At 36.6% G+C, this 14,317-nt stretch overlaps 1 pseudogene; it reads right to left on the bottom strand.

Annotated features, from left to right (window-relative positions):
* Nucleotides 1–9,328: 9,328 nt before the first annotated feature.
* Nucleotides 9,329–10,077, bottom strand: LOC137943765 (NADP-dependent D-sorbitol-6-phosphate dehydrogenase-like; annotated as a pseudogene).
* Between the last annotated feature and the right edge of the window lie 4,240 nt (nucleotides 10,078–14,317).

The raw sequence follows: 14,317 nt of genomic DNA, 5'->3' as shown, positions 1-14,317 counted from the left end.
CCACATTCGAGATTGCGGACAACCTCGTTTTCAAGGAGGGGAGTGATGTTGTGGACTCGATAGTAGGACGAGTCATCCAGAGGCGACGCGGATGAGTTGGTGACTCAGTGGAGTAGTGAAGGACATTAAGCATTACATGCTTCTTTTATTTCATGAATTATAAGTAGGACGGCCACTAAGGGCTTTATTGTAATAACCAAGATATCGAGCCTTGGCTTTAAGATGCTATCGAAAGGAATGAGAAGGCAACCAGAAATTATCAAGGATCAACGTTCTCCTTTGTGGAACTTAGGGTTGGAGTTCCCCTTGAGGAACCCAAGTGCAAGACTCCATTTGACGAGCCTGGTTATCCTTCACTCCATTCGACTTCTCAATTTCCCTTCTCCCCATTCCGTTTTATCCATTCATTCGTCAACATAGGTCGACTAAGCAGAGCTAGGTGACTGGTTCTGATTTGGAATTGCAAGAAGAACTCTCCTTTCGTCGAATCACTCAGTCCATGGTCAGAGACCACAACAGTTTGTTCCCCACGAAACTTCACATATGATGTTCCCTATATACATTTTCAAGAAACCTCTCAGATGAAATTATATTAATGCCTTATTAGGAAAATGAGATGATATTTTTTAGAAATTTCCAAGGAAAATTACATGGACATGTAGTATCTTTTTTTAGGGAAATAAATGAAAATTAATAATCAATCTCATACATTAATATACTTATCTGATAATTTTTTATATAAAATAAAAATTTTAATCCAAATTTACCAAGAAAAATTATCTTGTATTAAAAGCATCATAGCATTAATTGTTATATAGTTATTCAAAAAATTTCATATGGTTTTCCGGCTCATCTTGGCCGGAAAATCTTACTTAGAAAATTATATGATTTTTCAAATAATAATTTCCAGGAAACATAAAGTACTAACGATCCCTAAAACGTGTTTCTACTTTAAATATCTTTCTATCGTTTTATGGAAAAGGTACTAACAGGTGTATCCTCCTTTTGCAATGCGAGTATTGTTTAACATAACTAAAACAACTTTCAACTGAAACTTTTTTGTGAGACCTTCTAAAATAATTTTGGCTCTATAAGACTTCTTATTGTGAGTTTTGTGTGAGACTCTTCTATACTTTTTCTTCAACACTTCCCTTGAAGTTGCAGTTTATAACATTAGCTTGTAACGAAAATAATTCTTGGTCTTCAATTTTCTTTTGCTGAAAAAAAATTCTTCACAGATGCAATTCTTCATAGATGCAAAAACTTCATTTTTTGTGCTCCCCCTTTCTTTAATATTTTGATCACATAAAATTACCACTCCTAATTCATTTGTCAAAAGGGCATACAAGTTACAAGTTGACTTCTTTAGTAGTGGATTTACTCAAAACCCTAATTAGTCACTTGCACTATTGTTTGATATTATAAATATCTTGATTAAAAAAATTATAACTTTACATAGGTAAAAAATGAAAGGCAAAAAATTTGACTTATTGTTTAATCAATGCATTAAAAGTATCAATTGCATATATATATTAAATCATAAACCCTATGTCAATGATGGGGAGGCCTTCTGTATGGGAAGGTTTCCTTTGCCATCATTAGCAAGGGCCTCCACTTACCTATGGATGTTGCTGAAGGAGGAGCTTCCCCTTCCAGAGTGACTTGACTTGGAAAGCTCTCCCATATCTATGTCAACATTACTTAGACTATGGACCTCAACATTAGGTCTCTCTAGTTACGTCTTATTTTTTAAAAATCGTAAAATTTTCAATAAATATTTTTTTACACATTAAAAGGAAAAACTACCAAAAAGCACTTAGTGATTAACCCATGAAATTTTGATATTGGTATTACAAATTTATGAAAAATCATTATAACCTCCTCAAAACTTAATTTCCTCCTAGGTTTGTTTTTAAGTACATTACATTGTGAACCTCTGTTAGAATAGGTCAAGTTAGCCACATGGGTAGGGTAGGTTAGATGAGTTTGCCCATGCACACAATCTATAAAATCATAATTATAGGAGTCTAGATTCAGGAAATGAGTGCAAATAAGAGTTAGTGAGTCCAAGTAGGAGTCTAAGCTGAGAAGTCTATGTAGGAGTAGAGTAGCAATTGGCTGGCCATAGTAAGGAAGAAGGACATCTACTATGGAGTCATAGGAGTCTAAAAATTGTTGGCTCTCCCGGCCATTTGCATGCATTCAATTCAGACCACCCAAGGCGAGTGACCATCGATAATCAATTGATAAGGAGGCTAACCTCCTACTTAGGGGTTGTAATTCATACCTTGGTGCTCCACTACCATTTTATTAGCAACCATCTTCTACCCCTACCATAATGCTTCTTAGGTTACTTTTCCCATAGTTTCCTTTTGGAACAATAAAAAACTCTTTTTTCTAATATTTTTAACATTTCCTAAAAGGTAAGAGGAATAAAAGAAATTGAACGAATAACTTTTTCCTCCTAAAAAGAACATAAACATGAGAAGATTTTGGTCTGTTGGCATTTTTCTATACTTTCCTCTTCACACAAACATCTTAATTTGGCTGTATTATTTCTCTCTTCGCAAGAAAAAGTTATCTTTAAAGTGGAAAGCATTCAACTCTAGCTATATGTTGATTTTCTCTGCTCCATAAGTAATTTAGGATCATTTCCTCTACATACCCACCATAGTTATCAAATCTCAACCATGACCAAACTGCTAAGGGAAAAAACTCAACTTTTTCATTGTCAAATTCAGATGTTTTATTGTTCATGGTTCCTCTTCTGGTGTGGTTCTTCATAAATTTCACCTTTACATAAACTCAAATTATCTTCTTCCATGTAAACCATCTGCTAATCTCAGTCCTTCACTTGTCCTAAAAGAGATTGATGTCCCTTAGTGTTATATGGAATTGCCAAAATACTATGCAAAGATAGTAGGTAGAAAAGAGAGGCAGGGAAGAAAACTAAAAACAGAAGGTCCTCCATCATTCAAAAAGGAGTAAACTGCTTTTTTAGAGACTAGAATTCAACTTGGGCATATAAAACCAGGTCTAGGAAAAAGGATCATAAAGCCAGGTCTAGCTAATTAAAAACCCTTATTCATGTATGACTTGCCAGGTTTGCCATCTTTAGTTTCTCCCTTCATTGTTCTATTCTGTTCTATTTTGTTTTGTTTTTTTCTTGTTTTTAAATGATGTCTTCTACCTCTCCCCATTGATTAGATACCTGAATGCACAACTTCAACAGTCATTCATCAGGTCAGGATTAAATAATGAAATGGTTGTGTTTGCACATCTACAATTGCTTCTATGCAGATAAGTGAGATGAGAATTGCGGAAAAATAGATTGGAAAATCAAGGAAATCAAGTTAAGAGTTCAGGAGAAGTGCAAGTGCTGTTTTTCGGAGGCATTATGCGATTAAGGTTCATTGATACTGTACATTTTACCTTGATAAAGGTATATTCTAAAACTCGGGTTCATTAAGAAATTTGATTAAAAAAGAAAAAAGTATCACATGTATAAGGTATTGAATTGCCAAAAAACAGAGGTACTCCATTTTTATTTCACTAAAAAAATCTTCTTAAAAGAACAATGAAGTGACACTATTAGACCCCATGATGGAAACTCTATGTGGTAACCGAAGGATAGCTATTAACCATCTCTCTTATTGTACTAATCTTTGCTACTTTCTCACCTACGCAAACACTGAAATCCATTTTCTACATCTTTGGTACAGAAAGAAAAGTTAAAAAAAACACCTCTTTTCTCTAGTTTTTCCTTTGTTCCTTGTTCCAAGGTCACAAATATACCTGTTAGAATGGATTCCACCAGAGATTTAAAATGGTAACCCTTTTTGAGGGATTTACAACAGTCCTACCCACACTTGTATACTCCTATGAATTTCTACTTGTCACTTAGTTTGGAAGTTGGAAATCAATCTCTGGATTATTTCAATCTTCGAAGGGAATCTTTGCCTTTAAACTGAATAGCATTTAGCTCTGCCATCTATAGAATACTCTATTTTTCTCTGCTCCATAAGTAATCCAGGATCATTTCCTCTACTTTGACTCAACAGAGAATCTAACTCACACCCATCATACCTCTCAAATCCCAAGTACCTATGTCCATCTCAACTTCTTCATTGTTCGTCTGTATTGCTTATGGATTCCTTACCTTCTATTCTTCTTCTTAAGTTTCAACTTTACAGGAACTCAAATGATATTCTCCCATGTAAGCCCTCTACTAATCTCAGTTCTTCACTTGTCCTAATACAAATTGATGTATTCTTAGCCACTGATGACTTGCCATGTTTGCCATCTCTAGTTTCTCCCTTCATTGTTCTCTTTTGTTTTGTTTTTTTTTGTTTTTTCTTGTTTTTAAATGATGTCTTCTACCTCTCCCCATTGATTAGATACCTGAATGCATAGCTTCAACAGTCATTCATCAGGTCAGGATTGAAGAATGAAATTGTTGTGTTGGCACATCTACAATTGCTTCTATGAGTTTAGATTTACTCTGAGATGTCTTCCCTTAATGAGAAATCATGTAAATATTCTGTAAATCCGGTGATTATGTAATCCCATTAATCACTCATAATTCTTCCATGTATATTCTGTAAAATGGCTATTTAAGCCGATGATGTGAATGAGAAAATATGAAAGAAATTGAAGACGTATTCTTAAGTTGGTATCAGAGGAAGAGAATCCTTCTCCTTCTCGTCACCAAAGAACAGAGCGAAATCCTTGTCCCGTAGTCTCTCGTTGCGGAAGAATAGAGTGAAAGCTCGGTCCCGAAATTTTAGTTACTGAAGAATAGAGCGAAAGCTTTGTAATGTAATTTCAGTTGCTATTCGGAAGTTCAGTCGATCGCCACAGTCAAACCACCGCTCGGCCATCCATCAGACAGCAACCCAAACGTCGCCGATGACAAAAAGGCGCACTAGCACCGTACCAGTGCGCCTGGACGAAGACGAATCATCGTCCCTACTCTGACGAACCTTCTTGATGCCACCGACGACTGCAGCTGAACAACAGCTCGGCCTTCCAGCGAACCGCCATCGTCGCTGTAGAAGACAAAATCGCACGTCTCGATGAAGAAGACGAAGAAAGTGGACCAGACCGGAATCAGAGATCCAAATCGGATTAACCCAGTGAACCGGACCAGTATTTTTGGGTGGTCATCACCGATCTTCTTGCATCAAGTCGAATGAATCAAAACCAGAGCGTACTTTTACTCACTGTGGTGAGATTGGGCATACAAAGTCAAGATGTTATGAACTTATTGGGTATCCTGAATGGTGGGATCCTACTAAAGCACCTCACAAACGGAATACTAAACCAAATAATCATGCTTCCATTGCAATAGCAGAACCCTTCACCTTTACTACATCCGGTAAGGTTTATAATACTTCTACTCCTAGTAGAAATAGTGAATGGATAATTGATTCTGGTGCTACAGATCATATGACCTTTGACAATCATCAAGTTGAAATTATGAAACCATCTGAACAACATATCGTATCTATAGCAAATGGTACTCCCTCTCACGTTATTGGAGAAGGTTCCATCACCCTCACTGAAAAGCTGAGTCTTGATTCTGTATTAGTTATTCCAACCCTCAATCATAATTTATTATCAGTGGCTCAAATAACTCGCACTTTGCATTGTATTGTGATTTTTTGGCCTAACCATTGTGTATTTAAGGACATTTGAACTCGGAAGACAATTGGTTATGGTACTAGAAGGGGGAAACTCTATTACCTTGATAGGAAGCCAGAGAGTTCTCATCACTTAGTTCAAGCATTCTCCGTGAATAAATCTGCAGAAAATGAGATTTGGTTATGGCATAAAAGGTTGGGTCACTCATCTTTTGGTTATTTAAATAAACTGTTTCCAAAACTATTTGCTTGATTATCTGTTTCAGATTTTAAGTGTGAGGTATGTGAATTGGCTAAAAGCCATCGTGTTCCATTTCAAATAAGCATGAATAGGAGTCCAGCACCCTTTCTGATTATCCACTCTGATGTATGGGTCTAACAAATATAGCCTCTCTGAGTGATGAATGGTGGTTTGTTTCCTTTATTGATGATCACACCCGGATGACTTGGATTGGCTTAATGAAATCAAAAAGTGAAGTTTGTTCACTGTTCAAACAATTTCACAAAATGATAACAACTCATTACCATTCTACAATACAAACTCTCCGTAGTGACAATGGTGAAGAATTTGTTAATCAAGGTTTGAAAGAATATCTAGATGATCATGGTATTAGTCATCAAACTACTTGTTCGTACACCCCTCAGCAAAATGGGGTTGCAGAGCAAAAGAACCGCCACCTTCTTGAGGTTATTCGTGCTTCCTTGTTTAAAGCTCATATGTCGGCTAGTTATTGGGGTGAAGCCATCAACTCTACAGCTTATCTTATTAACCGAATACCCTCGACAACGTTAAAATTTAAGACTCCCTTGAGTGTTCTTCATGAAACTATAAGTTCACTTGCTGTGGCGAATCTACCACCTAGAGTTTTTGGGCATGTAGCCTTTGTTCATCTCCATAAGCCATTGAGGAATAAATTGGAACCCCAAGCTCTCAAGTGTGTCTTTGTTGGTTATGCTCAACATCAGAAAGGTTATCGATGTTATCATCTTCCCTCTCGTAAATTGTTTGTCACTCTTGATGTGGTATTTCATGAAGATCACATGTATTATTCTACTCTTGAATTTTCAATTCAGGGGGAGAACAGGATTGAATTGTAGACCCTAAATCATCATTTGGATATCTTGGATACTACAAGAGGTAAGTATTCATATTACAGCAGTGAACATCAAAATGATACAAATGAGCATGATTCACAGGATGGAGACAGACAAGACCAGATGGAAGTGATGCAACAAGAGTCTCAGCCGACATCTTCACAGGATGGAGACAGACAAGTCCATATGGAAGTGGTGCAATCAGAGTCTCAGCCGACATCTTGCCCTCTTCATAATGTACCAATGGATCAATTGCCTTCTGAGTCTGAATCCATGTCTAAGCCTCAATAAGTACCGAAACTCAACTAAGAGGGCTACCTCATCGAACCATAAGAGGAAAACCTAGAGTCAATTATGAACCTCTGCTCACCTCAAAATCTCAGTATCCCATGCATAATTTTGTGTCTTATCATAGATTGTCAAAGGCAAATGAAGTGTTTGTGAATCAATTATCTGCTATATCTATTCCTAATAGTGTGCAGGAAGCCTTGAAAGATCCTAAGTTGAAAGAAGCCATGAATGAAGAAATGAGGTCCCTCCAAAAGAATTCAACATGGGAAGTGGTTGACCTACCTATAGGAAAGACACCAGTCGGATGCAGTTGGGTATTTACCATTAAATATAAAGCCGATGGCACCATTAAAAGGTTCAAAGCAAGGCTTGTCACCAAAGGATATACTCAAACCTAGGGGATCGATTATATGGAGACATTCGCACCAGTGACCAAAATCAATATTGTTCCGATTCTACTATCTCTGGTTGTGAATCTTAACTAGCCTTTATATCAGTTTGATGTTAAAAATGCATTTTTGCACGGAGATCTCCTAGAAGAAGTATATATGGAATTACCTCCTGGATGTATTATGCAAACCAAGATGCAAACAAGTATGTAAACTGAGGAAATCCCTATATGGTTTGAAGCAGTCCCCGAGGGCGTGGTTTGGAAGGTTCACAAATTTTATAAAATCTATCGGATACAAGCAAAGCAACTCAGATCATACTCTCTTCTTGAAATATAACAAGGAGGCCAGCAAAACTCTTATTGTGTATGTCGATGATATGATAGTAACTGGGAATGATCTAGAAGAAAATAAAGCATTGCAAAGTCATCTTGCTAGAGAGTTTGAAATGAAAGATCTTGGCTACTTAAAATATTTTCTTGGTATTGAAGTGTCAAGATCCAATGAGGGAATTTTTCTATCTCAACGAAATATGCTTTGGATTTAGTGAAGGAAACTGGTATGACAACATGTAGTCCAATCAGTACTCCTATGGAAGAAAAATTGAAACTGGGAACACATTCAGATCAAGTCCCTGCTAACAAGGAACGTTATAAGAGACTAGTTGGGAGGTTAATGTATCTTGTACACACCAGACCAGACTTAGCTTATGTACTAAGTGTAGTTAGTCAATTTATGTACTCTCCAAGTGAAGAACATATGAATGTCGTCAACTTTATCCTGCGCTACAAAAAATCATCTCCTGGGAAAGGAATTTTATTTAAAAGGGAGGTGAATTGAAAATTGAAGGTTATACCAATGTCGATTGGGCTGTGTCAATAGAGGATCGACAGTCTACATCTGGATACTTTATATTTGAAGGTGAAAATTTGGTCACTTGGAGAAGTAAGAAACAAAAGGTGGTGGCTAGATCGTCAGGTGAAGCCGAATACAAGGGAATGGCCAAGGCAATATGTGATTTATTATGGATAAAAAATCTGATACAAGAACTACATATTGAGCAGAAAAGTCCTTTGAAATTATACTGTGACAGTAAGGCAACATGTGATATTGCCCACAACCCAGTCCAACATGATAGAACTAAACGTGTTGAAGTTGATAGACACTTTATAAAAGAAAAGTTAGAAGCAAGAATCATTGAAGTCCCTCATGTTCGATCTGAGGATTAGCTTGCCGATGTGCTAACCAAGGCAGTGTCTTACCGAGCTTTTAACAATTGTCTTGACAAGTTAGAAAAGAGAGGCAGGGAAGGAAACTGAAAACAGAAGGTCCTACATCATTCAAAAAGGTACAATCCTTCATGCTAGATTTTGTCACCTGCCCCATCCTTCATATTTCTCCTTATCTTCTCCCCCTCGAGCTGGGAATTAATGATAATGAACCCAACTTGAAACAAAAAAACAACTATAGTAATTATCTCTTCCATCAAGAATTCTCAAGGATAAGTACACAATCAGATACATACTCTCAAAAAAAAAAAAAAATATGGGTGAAATAATCGAAACCAACCTCAAAGGATTTCGAACATAGGGTAATGCATGTCACTCAAAGAATGTCAATAAAAGAACCTAAAGGTACTAGTAAAAAAGTCCCAATGGACTTTAGAATACCTATATATATACATATAAAGGGTATTTTTGTAAAAAAAAAGTTATGCTAACGAGTCGGTTCACGAGTTGTAAAGTCGAACTTGGAAAATCACGAGTTTGGCTTGCTATATCTAATGAGCCTTATTTCAAGTTTGAGCTCGAGTCAAGCTCAAGTAAAAATTGAATTGAGCCGAGTTTTTTTTCCAAGCCAAGCTCGAACAATTTGCAAGCCGGTATCACATAGATAGCAAGAAAATGCTTACTACAACCTTGTAACTTCCCTTTTGGCCTGTTTGCATAGGTCATTTAGTCGGGGGTAGTGCACGAAACTGAGCCAAACCACTCGGTATTTGCAGCAGCACCACCAAGGGGAGTATGGGCAGTAACACATATCCCATGCTTCTGGCAGAATTTAACAAGGAAATCACGCTGGAAGTATGGGTGAGTTTCAATCTGGTTCACTTTTGAGTATGCCAAACAATCTCTTGTGAGAAAAATGTCATAATTGCTGAGCCCAATACTAGGAACCAATCCCACGGAAACTAAATCTTCCATCGCATGCCATGTAGTTTCCAGAGATACGGTTGTATCTATATTCAATACACCATTTTCAGCAAGGGCACCGGCAGTTGTCCCCACACCTGTATGCTTTGTAGCTACCGGAAAGTGAATAAGGTATAGGTCCAGATATTCAAGCTGGAGTTTCTTCAAGCTATCTGTACATGCCTCGAGAACCTGTCCATGGTCTGAATTCCAGAGCTTAGTGGGAATAAAGAGGTCCTCCCGTTTGATTAAACCTGTTCGAAAAGCTTCTGAGAGAGCTTGACCAACTTCTGTTTCATTCTGGTAGCCCGCTGCACAGTCCAAATGGCGGTAACCGATGTTAATGGCATCGTCACAATCTTTTGTATCAGACACATGTAGTCCATGAGAACTCACATTAACCTCGCCACTGGTTGCGGGAGATAAATTTGACGGCTTTGGCATTGGTGAAGAGATTGCAGGTTTCATGCCTGAAGTTTATTATAAGACTTTTGTTTTAAAGCCTCTCCTAGTTTGCCAACTCCAGCAGCACTTTTAAAATGATTGCTTGGCTGTATTGTATAAGACGGCAAAGACCCACTAGAGGAATCTGAAGAAGACATGCCATCAATAGAACTTGCAGGCAATGTGGTTGACAATTTTGTTGTAGGCAATAAATGCAATGAGGCCTTTATCTTGTCCTGTTCTACTTTTTTCCTTGAAGAGCGAATAGGAGGTTTTATGGTAGAACCAGAGGAAAGGTGGGTACTATTTCTAGATGCAGCATTTCCCTTCCACAACGACACAAAAGCCTCTTCCTTGATTTTGCTTGCAAAGCAATCATCACTGCCCTTGTAATGTTCAGAGAGTCTGCCCGATTTGATTATGTCAGCCTGATTCTGGATCAAGAGCTTCACCAACTCAATTGGTGCAGATGCTGTTTTTGAGACTGCAGCAGAAACATCTAACTTGTCTGGCATCACTCCTGTTTCCTGTATTTCCCTGAACTTCTTTGGCGGTTGCTCACCATTCCCATTAACTCTGTTATAGGATAGAATAGTATTGAGAGGAACAGGACTCGGTCTTGTGACCTCACTAAATAATTGAGTTGCCTCAGTTATCCTTCCATACTTGGCAGACATGGCAATTATACATTTTCCAACAAAGACAGCATATATCAGTGTTCTCATGACCTGCACGTGCAAATGTACGCAGCTCGGAATTGGCTCACATAATTATTGTATTAATGTATAATAAACTGCAATCATTAAAAAATATAATATCTAATTTAATTAATTAATATATTAATTTATTTTAATTATACATTAAATTACTTATTTGTGTTATAATCATGTTTGTTTTACCTAATTTGGGGTTTAAATATTATGTTTTAATTAAGTATACTATTATAAGTTACTCATTTTCTTGTTTTTTATATTTTTCTTATTTTGGGCCACTAACACTGGAAACTGTTTTCCAATGTATATGAACTCGTCCACACTAACACCAAGTTTGAAATTGAATTTCATGAAGAGGAATTAAATGAATTTGAAGCAGGAGATGAAGATGAACTTCAAATTTTAAGTTTGTTGACTAACCCCCCCTTATAATTCTCATATCCACAGTAGCTTCGGAATCATTATTTAGTGCTGTTGGTAGAGTAATAGACTCGTATCGTTCTTCCTTGGTACCAAATACATTTCAAACTTTGATTTGTAGCACTGGTTGGGTTCGGACTCTTCACGGTATAAAGAAAAATCAAAAGGTGAATTTATTTGATTAATTATTTATTATGAAATTTTTTAGTTTTATTTATTAAAATTTTGTTTTATGATTACAGCTTGAGAAGAAAAGTGCAGAGATAATGCTACCAGCTACATGATTTTTCATGTTTTTCTCATCATGGTAATTTTAATATTTTTAACGACATTAAATAACTACTAGTGGAAGAGTATTTTTTTATCTGACAATAACTAATTTTATTTTTTTGTTTTTGTCATAGGTGGAGATTTTGCTCAAACAAGGACGTATATTATTTTCTAGCATAAAGAGAAATAACTATAGTTTGTAAATTTATAATGGATTTATAGTTTTTATTTGGGTGATTGTAAACTGATAGTGATATTTCATTTAATTTTGTTGTGTTTGATTATTGTATGGAATTTATTTATAATATTATGCAGTGTATGGATTGTTTAGACTATTTTATGGAATGTATAAACAATTTATTGGAGTGTTTATGGAATGTATAAACAATTTTATAGAGTATTATGTATGTTGATTATGCCCAATTTTAAATAGAGGTAATGTCGAATTTTATACAAGTATTATATATATAGATTACGCTTAATTTAAAGTAGAGGTTATGCCCAATCTTATACATGTATTATATATATATAGGTTATGCCCAATTTTATGTAAAATATATGCATAATTTTATATATATTTTATTTGGTATATATTTTTTGAAAAGTTTTAAATGTATGTTGAGGCTCGAGTTCGGCTCAAAGCTCGACTCGAACTCGGTGGGCTCGAGCTCGATAACAACTTTAGGCTCGAGATGAGGCTCGGCTCGAAGCTCGGCTCAAAATATTTAAATCAAACTCGGCTCAAACATAGGCAGGTTCGGGCTCAGCTCGGCTCGATGCCACCCCTACCGCTAGCCACCGGGAAGAACTCTCTTGTAGGGTCGTTAAGACAGGTGGCCATGATCACATAGATAGCAAGAGAATGCTTACTACAACCTTGTAACTTCCCTTTTGGCTTGTTTTCATAGGTCATTTAGTCGGGGGTAGTGCAGTCTATTGTCTTTCAAATATGATTTCTTTTCTTTGTGCCTTTAAATTTCTTGTTTGTTAAATCGCCCAGGTGGACAATAGCAACTGAGACTTCTTTCTCTGCTATCATTTGGTTGAATAATAGTTAGGCAATTAACCTTCATTATCTCCTTGGATGGGTACCAAGAATTTTTGCATGCATAATCTGGTTGATCATGGTTTAGGCAGACAATTTTCTTTGCATGGCATTGTTTTCTTATTTTCTCTTTCTACCTTCATGGGGTTTGCTTTTCAATCACCAAGGTGAACGTACTTCAGCATAGTCTTTTCTTTTTTTTTTCTATTTGGTCACTCAAAGAATGTCAAGACAAACGATTTTGCCTTTTTTACTTGCTTTGCTTGCTGCATTGAGCTCTCTTGCCTTGTCAAACAGTTTTGCCATGTTGTTATTAGAATGTGCTTTCTATCATGGCCTGTTCGTTTCCCTTTTTTTTATAGACTTGAATGGTTCTTGGCTAGTCAAGGATATGCCACTAGAAAATTCGTTCGTGGGCTTTTGATCTGCAAGACAAATTTAATGTACTTCATGAGTAACTTAAGTGTTTGTTATCATCAAAATTATCTCAATGGGGCCTTTGAAACCATTTTTTTCCTTTTTTTATATTGACAAATATTCATGAGAATATAAATAAAGACACTCAAATGACCAAGAAATCGTGACCGGCGATTGAAAAACTCCCCTGAATTTTATATCTAAACTTTTATCTTGATTCCCCTGATTTCAATGTTATGTTTCTTTACCCTTTAAGCTCTTCTATCTAACAATTCTACTCAGATTTTTGTGACTCTCATTTTGTAGACATTCTAATACGCTTCCTAATTTTCTCACATTTTCTCCCTCTTTGAAAATTTTTATATGTTCTTTTAATATTTTTATATACCTCCTATTATTTCTCTCCCTTTTGGCATTATCAAAACTTATAATGGGAGTTATATTTGTAATCCTCTAGATATGTTCCACCTTTGCATGACACAAACTGTTAATCACCTAGCCAATACTACCCAAAAAACGGGCCTGTTAGGAGCGGAAGACATAGGTACTTAACCCACGACCATAACAGTATACCCCGCCCTCCCGAGCCGACGACCACGACAGCCTTAACACAGCAACGGGGACCAGGTCAGAAGCCCATACTCCCTTACGGTGCCCCACCAGGGGCGTGCGGTGCACCTGCGCACGCGGGGACTCGAAGTCGGGACGTAGCACCTACTCTGATACCAAATGTTAAGCATCTAGCCAATACTACCCAAAAGACCAGCCTGTTAGGAGCGGAAGACATAGGTACTTAACCCAAGACCATAACACAGACTCTTTGCAATATAAAACTGCTCCCAATTTTTGTCAAACTCCTCCCAATATAAAACTACTCCCAATTTTTGTCTACATGTTCATGCATGCCATCATTCATTACATTACAATCAGGGTACAACGATCATTTGAGGGATCTTGAGACCATACATTGTATCAATCTTCTCATATTCAAGGCATCACATAACAATTAAAATAATTCATTAAACTTGGGGATTTAGCACCTTTTGTGGGTTAAGCTAATATTAGCTCCCCTCTCATCTTGTTTACTAGGAGGCTTCCTACATGCTAAGTTTCATCCTTGTGGATGCTCCCTTAACATCCCATTTCTAGGGTATTTTTGAGCTATATATTCTCCTTCTTAATTCCTTAAATTTCTTTTCGAGCTACCAGAGCTAATTTCTAATTTATAATTTTCAACTTCATTCTCAGCTTTCTTTCACCTTCTCATTCATCATTTTCATTTTGGTCATTACTGGCCTTCTTTTCAAACTTTCAATCTCATATGGCTTCTCCATTTTCACTTGTATCGTTATCGTGTTGCCTTCTTCTGCCCATTTTCTCAAACTTTTTATGTCATATT

The sequence above is a fragment of the Aristolochia californica genome, unplaced genomic scaffold, assembly GCF_029961685.1.
Source record: "Aristolochia californica isolate CCGP_79_NKW_82.1479 unplaced genomic scaffold, dmAriCali1.0.hap1 SCAF_11, whole genome shotgun sequence".
Lineage (NCBI taxonomy): Eukaryota > Viridiplantae > Streptophyta > Magnoliopsida > Piperales > Aristolochiaceae > Aristolochia > Aristolochia californica.
This window is presented reverse-complemented; position numbering and strand designations above follow the sequence as displayed.